At 40.3% G+C, this 8295-nt stretch overlaps 1 long non-coding RNA gene across 1 annotated transcript in view; it reads right to left on the minus strand.

Annotated features, from left to right (window-relative positions):
* LOC311597863 overlaps nt 1–7536 on the minus strand; it is a 171042-nt gene extending 163506 nt beyond the window's left edge. The window contains exon 1 of the long non-coding RNA XR_014779376.1: nt 7459–7536. This is a non-coding gene — a long non-coding RNA (uncharacterized lncRNA). The remainder of the gene's footprint in view (nt 1–7458) is intronic.
* Nucleotides 7537–8295: the final 759 nt, after the last annotated feature.

Consider the following 8295-nt stretch of genomic DNA (forward strand, 5'->3'; position numbering starts at 1 on the left):
TTTCTCTCTCTCTTTTTTTTCCATTGCTTTTGTTCCTCTCCTCTTTCTCAAGATACAAGTGTTCTTTCCTGTAACTCTCTCTCTCTATTCCTTTGAGGCCAGGTCTGTCCTTGAACCGCTCCACTTTTTTATTAAGTCGCCTTCCTTGATACCGCCATGTCTTACATCATACACACAACTAATTGGATCAATGAATTCACGGTGAAAGATGATGACAATGTGGGGAGAGCCTCTGAGATATGACAAACAACCTTTTCATTTTAAGAAAGTGTGAGCAATCTCCTACTGACTTAGAGGAGAAGGGTTACAATTACTTCTACACCACCCATTGTCAGGCCCACCGCAGGTCTTGCTGACACATTTCCTGGTTAGACAAAGATGCCTTGGAAGGCAAGAAGCACCGGCAGCATTAGTCAGATTTATTCAGAGGCAGTTACTTAAGAAACATTTTATTTATGATCCCTTATAAACAGTTTTATTCCTACCCTTTACCTTAATCGTTCCCACCCCCTCCACCTCCTAAAAAGACATTTACTGTATAAACAAACTTACTCTTGGTTCTCCTTGGGTGGCTTAGATTGTGATCATCATCAACAATTACTGGGGATTCCAGGATAGGGTTTTCTTTTCCTTTCATAACTGCTGGCAAAGTATCAACAACAACAACAACAAAAAATAGCTCCCTCCAGTTCTGAAATCTAGTTATCTTTCTGATCCCACAGTGCTCTTATATTCATTCAAGCTTTTTATTTTATATGTCTACATAGCACGTCTGTGCCTGGTTACTGAGGCTGCCAGAAGAGGGTGTTAGATCCTCTGGTACTGGAGTTTAGCTGGTGTGAGACACTATAGGGATGTTGGAAATTAAATTGGGATCCTTGGAAGAGCAGTGAGTGCTCTTGACCACTGAGCCATTTCTCTAGCCCCCTTGAAGCTTTTACAGATATTACCTTCTCTGATGGGATCCAGAGATCCATATAGTTTAAGTGATTATATTAGCTGTGTGAAGGCAGGGAAACACCAAGGGGACACCATTTGCTAACAGAAGTCTTTCAGTTCTGCTTACTCCTTGTGCCATAAGTGAACGAAGATGGAAATTGTCACATAAGTAAGACACACACACACACACACAGACACAGACACACACACACACACACTTTCTTTTATGAGAGGGTCTCAACAGGAAGCCAAGCTGATCCTTATGCTGGAGTTACAGAAGAGTGCCACCAGATCCAACTATATATTATTTCTATAGCAAATTTTTGCCTCTGCAAATCAGACTTCATATTCTGTTGTCCAATAAACATTGCAACATCATTTTTCTCCTTTACAAAATATGGTCTTGGATCGCCTTTCTTTCCTTCTTTCTTTCTTTCATCTTTGTTTTGATATAAGATCTCATGTAGACCTGAAATTCACTATTTACCCCAGGCTGTCCTTGAATTTAGAGAGACTCTTCCTGTTTCTCCTTTTGGGAAAAACCATTGGGTTAAAAGCCCAATGGTTGGACTTCTTAATAGATTCACAGGATCATGGCAGTTGACTTGTATTAAATTGGTACCTAAGAATATAATACTCAATGGATCAGCCAGAGTTCTAGCCTACATCAGAGCTGTATAAAGAATACAGTAGATAGATAATCACAGTCTTATTGGTTGCATCCCCTCTTTCTATTAGCCCAACACTATAGCCAGCTGGATTAACTGGCCAGGTATCCATTACCTGTTTCTCAGAAAAACAGTATTTATTCTTTTAGGTAATACAACCTTATTGGTAATTTAGAAGCATCAATGAAGCTGTAGCACTCTTTCACATTTACTAATATTTTATTAGATTTCTAGATCCTTCATTTCTTGCCTCTTAATTGACTTCTTCAGATAAGTATGGATTTTATAGCAGAATTCTATAGTATTTATTTGTACAGTTTAGCATAAATTATCACTGTATGTATTTTATGGTGATAATTCATTATACTCAAGTTGCTCATTTCATTTCCTTAGTTGTTCGTGGCTTTTCAAGTCAATATCATTTCAAGTTCTATGAAACAAAGTAGGTATTAAGAAAAAGTCTTTAATACTACCTCCTGGATATTCTCTGTCTGTAAGTCTGTCCGTCTGTCTGTCTCTGTCTCTCTGTCTATCTCTGTCCATCTCTGTCTCTCTCTGTCTCTGTCTCTCTCTGTCTCTGTCTGATTCTGTCTCTGTCTCTGTCTCTCTGTCTGTCTTTCTGTCTCTCTGTCTCTGTCTCTCTATGTCTTTCTCTCTGTCTCTGTATCTCTGTCTGTCTCTGTCTCTGCCTCTCTCTCTCTCTGTCTCTGTCTCTCTCTCTCTCTCTCTCTCTCTCTCTCTCTCTCTCTCTCTGTATGTGTGTGTGTGTGCTGGGATAAAAGCCAGGGATCTATATATTCTAGGGAAGTGCTCTACCACTGAGCCATTTTCCAGCCTGTTAATATCCATCTGCGGCTCTGGCTCTGAAAGGTCTAGGATAGGATCTCTGGGACTAGATGAGGATTCCCCTCCAGTTCGAGACATCTCTTGGGTCCCCAGAACTGATGGCCCAGGCAACTGATCAGGATTGAAAGAAAGGGAAAAGGAAAGGAAGCACAGGGTTCCCTCTAGAGACTGGCTGTACTGTGGCCAAGGAGGGAAACTCAAACTGGCCACAATTCTCCTACAGCCAGGGCTGACAATGCTGTTTATAGTCAAAAAACTGCTGGAGGCTGAAACAGAGGCTCTTTGATCTGTAGATAGGCCTCTTCGTGGAGATCTCCAGTAAGCTAAAGTAAACTTAGGCCTGCTAGCCCTAGAAGGCTGATGGTAAAGCTCTGAATCTGTTAACTTATTTGTGAATCTACAAGGAAATAAGAAATAAGAGAGAGACAAAAAAATAAGCCACTCACACACACATACATTCAAGAGAAGTTAGGCATCTTAACTTCAACTGGATGAAGTTAAGTTTCTCAATTTCAACATTGTTTATTGATGGTCACTGAACTTATACTTCTGAGGAAATGGAATTACCTCATAGTATAAAAAGGCAATTGATTACAAAAACAGATGAATTCTAAAATACAACAGGTTACATGTTTTAAAACTAAACATTTCTTATCTATGTATCCATTACATAAGTTCATAGTAAGTTCAGAGTGACAAAGGTTGATAAGACCTAAAGGTTAACAGGGTCTAAAACTTACAAGAATATATGACTTTTCAATTAGGACTGACCTGGCTACACATTTTTCAGCTATCTCTTAGTTCATAATGAGTTCAGAACAATAATTTTATCTGTCTTGCATTCTAAGAAACAGAGTAGATTTAAAATGACAACATATGATGCCACAAAGTGACAAGATATAAGGAATTATAACAGAATAGTTTGCATATTTAGACATTAAGGCTCATGCTTAATTTAGACACTTCTAGGCAGCCCCATTATATCCTTGGTTCATGGGAAGTTTAAACGAACTTGCCTGTATGTATGGTGAATACCAGGATTCGTGGTGCCATCTGGAGTGAAGGCTTTTCTGAAACCACAAATCTGCTTCAAGGCTTTCCCTAGTGAGGCATCTGGAGGTCCACAGAGGTATTTATTACAGTCATAAACTCTCTAAAATTGTTTTAGAAGATTTAAAACAAGTTAACTTTCAAAACTATTTGAATCAAATCAGGAATTCTATAATCAGGGATTAATTCATCTGAATAACAGTACGTCTTTAACAAGATCCTGTAGGAAGTTGGCTCAATCAGAGCTGGTCAATACCCAGAAAGTGACAATTCACACCAATGTCAGGTATTTTTTCATTTTGTTTTTTCGAGACAGGGTTTCTCTGTGTAACCTTGGCTGTCCTGGACTTGCTTTGTAGACCAGGCTGGCCTTAAATTCACAGCAATCTGCCTGCCTCCGCCTCCCTGAGTACTGAGATTAAAGGTATGTGCCACTACACCGGACGCAATGATGCAGAGAGATGCAGCAGTGCACAATTGACAAGGTTGTCAGAGGTTGGATGCAATTCTGGGGTGCATCATGGTACAGACCTTACAAAATACCGGATCACCTCCTAGAAAGCCCACATGCCTAATGAGCTCCTTTAACAGGATAGCTCTTGGTACCAGACCTAATATTTAGATCTTTTTTCATTACATGATTTCCCATAATATAAAGGTACTGGCCAATAAGTTTGACTGACAAGGTTTTGCACTACATAATTATGTGCTTGCTGCTATGTGAAATCAAGGTTACAGGTACTCTTTGCAAATGTCTCAGAAAGTCCATATCTCAGTACAAAAATTCAGAATCCCTTTCCAATTGTAGACCTTTCCCATTTTATTGAAAAAGAATAGCCTAGATCAACATATTCCTAATTTAGGCTATGCTCTCATGTGTTTGTTTTTCTTTCTTTTGTTATTCACAAATTTTATTTTTATTTTTTACATGTATAATTGTATTTACTTATATTTACATTGTCTATAATTACAGACATTCATCTATAATATTACATTGGTATACATATATTACATGTGTATATATTGGAGGTTGGTTTGATATATTTTGATGATAATTAATAAAATGCCATCACACTGGGGCAGGGTAAATGAGATAGGCATGGCTAAGATTCCTGGGCTTGGAGAGACAGAGAGAATCTTGGGAAGAAGAGAGACCGGAGGAGAAGAGAGGAGAAGAAGGTTGTGCTATCATGGATTAGATGGAAGAAAAGCACGTGGTCCCAGCACGAATAGAGAATCCGGTCCAGATGAAGAACATTAGCAAGTATATGGGATTATGGATGGGAGGTAGCTTGATAGACATTATTAGAATCATATGGCATGGGATTGGGGCAGGTATGGGAGGTAGTTTACATGATTAATATCTGCCCTGCCCCAGGTTAACTAAGTCTATTTTAAAAATACAACAAGTGTCTGTGTCTTGATTGATTGCTAGCAGGTATACTCATGTAATAATAATTATAGGCCTGATAACAAACATTATTAGGCCCTACTGGTAATTTAACAAAAATATATATATATTTCAAAATAGATTCTTCTCTTGTACAATACATCCCAACAACTTTATCCTCCCACAATTCCACCTAGTTTAGATTAATATATTCTTTCATTTGTTTGTTTGCTTTTCTGAAACAAGGTTCTGAGACAAGGGCAAACTGCTCTCAAGCTCACTATATGGTCAAGGATGACCTCGAACTTCGGCTCTTCTTGCTTTTCCTTCCAAAAGGCTGAGATTATAGACACGTGTCTTCATAGCTGGTTTATGAAATGTTAGGGATCAATGCCAGTGTTTTGTACATGGAACAACGGAGCTACACCCTCAAGTCTCAGACATGCTTACTTTTAGAGCTCTTATCTTTATGCCTGGATGCATTAGTGATTTGTCTATTGTGATAAAACACCTGACCAAGGCAGGTGTCAGAGGGTCAGTGTCCATGAGACAGTGTAGAGGCAGCAGGCTTGGTGGCTGGAACAGCTGGTTGAGAGCTCACATCCTAAACTACAAAGTAGAGTTTGCAAACTTGAAGTGGTGTGAAGCTTTGAAATGTCAAAGCCTGTCCCTAGTGGCATGCTTCCTCCAGCAAGGCAGTATCTCCTAGGCCTCTCAAACAGCGCTGTCAACTGGGGATTGAAGAGCTCTGTAACAGGACATGGCGGGTGTCATGGCAAAGGTGTCACTGGCAGGTCCTGCCCTCTCCCCTCCCCTCTAGCACCCAATGTCTATTCCCTTATTTGTCCACTAACTTGATCCTGAGACTCAACACCAAGGTCCGGCAATCAAAATTCCTTCCTTTGTCTACACTGGCTAACCTGCCCAATCAGGACTCACCAAATCATCCTAGCACAGACTTCCCCTTTTCTTTTAAAAAAACCACTCCTGCAGAAACACCTCCTGCTGCCTTTGTCCAACCCACAGGCAGCCCCTCCCCCCCTTACTGCCCCCTCCCCCACTTCCCTGCTTATTGTCCTTGCTGGGTAATAAATCCCCTTTGATCTGAGAACTTGGTGTCTGGGTGTGTTCTGTGCCGGAGATACAAAGTGTTCAGATGCCCGAGCCTATGAGGAACGCTCGCATTCAAATTACCACACTGAACCTTACTATTCTTACTCCTGGTGGGATTAGCTTTAGCAGAAATTTAGGATTATGTGAATGCTTTTCAGTCAGAACTTTTGGTAAAAATCAAGTAATAGCTGCCTGGCCAGTCCCCTGTCTTTTTTCGTTTCTCTTTGTTGTTGTGGAGTAATGGAGTAGCTGGATGTGCATACCTGAAACCCCAGCACTTGGCAGGTATAGGCAGGGTTGATGGGGAATTCAGGGTCATCCTTATCTATGTAGTGAGTGTGAGGCACACGTCTGTTCCTATAACTGACGGCTCCCTTCAGTGCTGGAGAACCCATTCTACTTTTGGTTCATCAGAACAAAATAACACGTACACACACACACACACACACACACACACACACACACACACACACGGTTACACACCAAGGAAAGAATGCCATCTACAGGTGCCATGGAATAAATATATTGTCACAGCTAAAACACACAACTGTTGTTGGCCTGGAACTTTTTATTTATCAAATTAGCCAGAATCCTGGAAAGCTGATATTAGTTTACAGTACTGTGTTAAATATATTCCGCTCAGAAATTTGTAAGTCAACTTGTGTCTTTTTCCACTAAATAGTTAACATTTTGTTTATTCGTCCACTAAACCAGGACTTGATAACAGCTGAACGGCCCTGGCCAGACAGAATTTGTGGTAAACCTGCTTCACTGTCCTACATGGTAGGCTTACATACACCACCATGAGCCAGGCATTGATGGCACACACCTTTAATCCCAGCACTCGGGAGGCAGAGGCAGGAGGATCTCTGTGAGTTTGAGTACAGCCTGGTCTACAGAGTGAGTCCAGGACAGCCAGGGCTACACAGATAAATACTGTCTTAATAAACAAACAAACAAACAAATAAGTAAACATACTGCCGTGCCTAGCTCCTTTTATGATCTTCAAAATTTAAGTAGAGAACACTTCATATAATTTACATATTTATATTTATGACTCTATTTAAAATTAGTATTGTAAAATTATATTTTTATGAAAATAGATATAATAAATTCATTCAGTGTCTTACCCTATTAAAAAACAAAAACAAAAGAGTTACCAGGCATGGTGGCACATGCCTTTAATCCTAGCGCTCAGGACTTGAAAGCTGGCAATCGCTTTAAGTTTGAAGGTATTCTGGTCTGTATAATGAGTTCCCGGACAGTCAGGGTTATCATATGTCAGGACAGGACTCTGTCTCAAAACACAAAACAGAAGCAAAACCAAAATGTATTGGCAGTAACAGTCCACATTTATAATCTCAACACTTGGAAAGCTGTAGAGGAGAATTTCCAGTTCCAGGCCATCATGTGACTCTTCTCTCTCTCTCTCTCTCTCTCCCTCTCCCCCACTCCACCCCACCTCGTGTGTGTATGTGTGTGTGTGTGTGTGTGTGTGTATATGTGTGTGTGTGTGTGTGTGTGTGTGTGTGTGTGTGTGTGTATGAGAGAGAGAGAGAGAGAGAGAGAGAGAGAGAGAGAGAGAGAGAGAGAGAGAGAGAGCACGCACACATACACTTTTAGCTTACTATTGGTCTCAGAAAGGTAGACAACTTGTTTGTATGTCCATTACTTCACAGTGCGAAGAGAGAAAAGGGGATTTTTGTGGCCCTGGCTAGCCTGGAATTCAGAGGTCTGCCTGCTTCTGCTTTCCAAGTGGTAAGATTTTAAGGCTTGCATCAGCATGTTCTGCTAAAAAAAATAATTTCAAGATGCCTATCAGTGTATCTAGAAAAGAAATCATTGCAAAAAAAATTTTGTTTAGTGTATTTCCTCTTGTTCATACATTTTTGGTTAAAAAAAAAATCCTAGCTATCAGATAATTTAACACACTTGGGTGTCTTATTCTAGCCCCAACATTAGAACACTCCTGTGCTTTTCATCACAAACGCTAAGGAATACTATTGACTTACGTGACTGTATTTAGAACACTGGGTGACTTCTATACCTTGAAAGGCATTTAAAATGATGCTACCTTCTTCCTTAAGCTAACTTCCTTGTCTCCGCTGAGTGCAGGTAAAACAACGCTAATAAACAGGAAAGGGCCCTGAAGGTAGAAAGCCCAGGTGTGCTCTGTGTTGTCTAGGAAGCATTTCCCTTGCAGAGAAAACAGAAGAGGTCCGTCTATTTTATTATCTTTCTCCCCAGCTTGAGCAAATCTATGCTCTCCCTGTGTGTTCTCAGAACTTC

The sequence above is a fragment of the Acomys minous genome, assembly GCF_964271855.1.
Source record: "Acomys minous genome assembly, chromosome: 1".
NCBI classification, from domain to species: Eukaryota; Metazoa; Chordata; class Mammalia; order Rodentia; family Muridae; genus Acomys; species Acomys minous.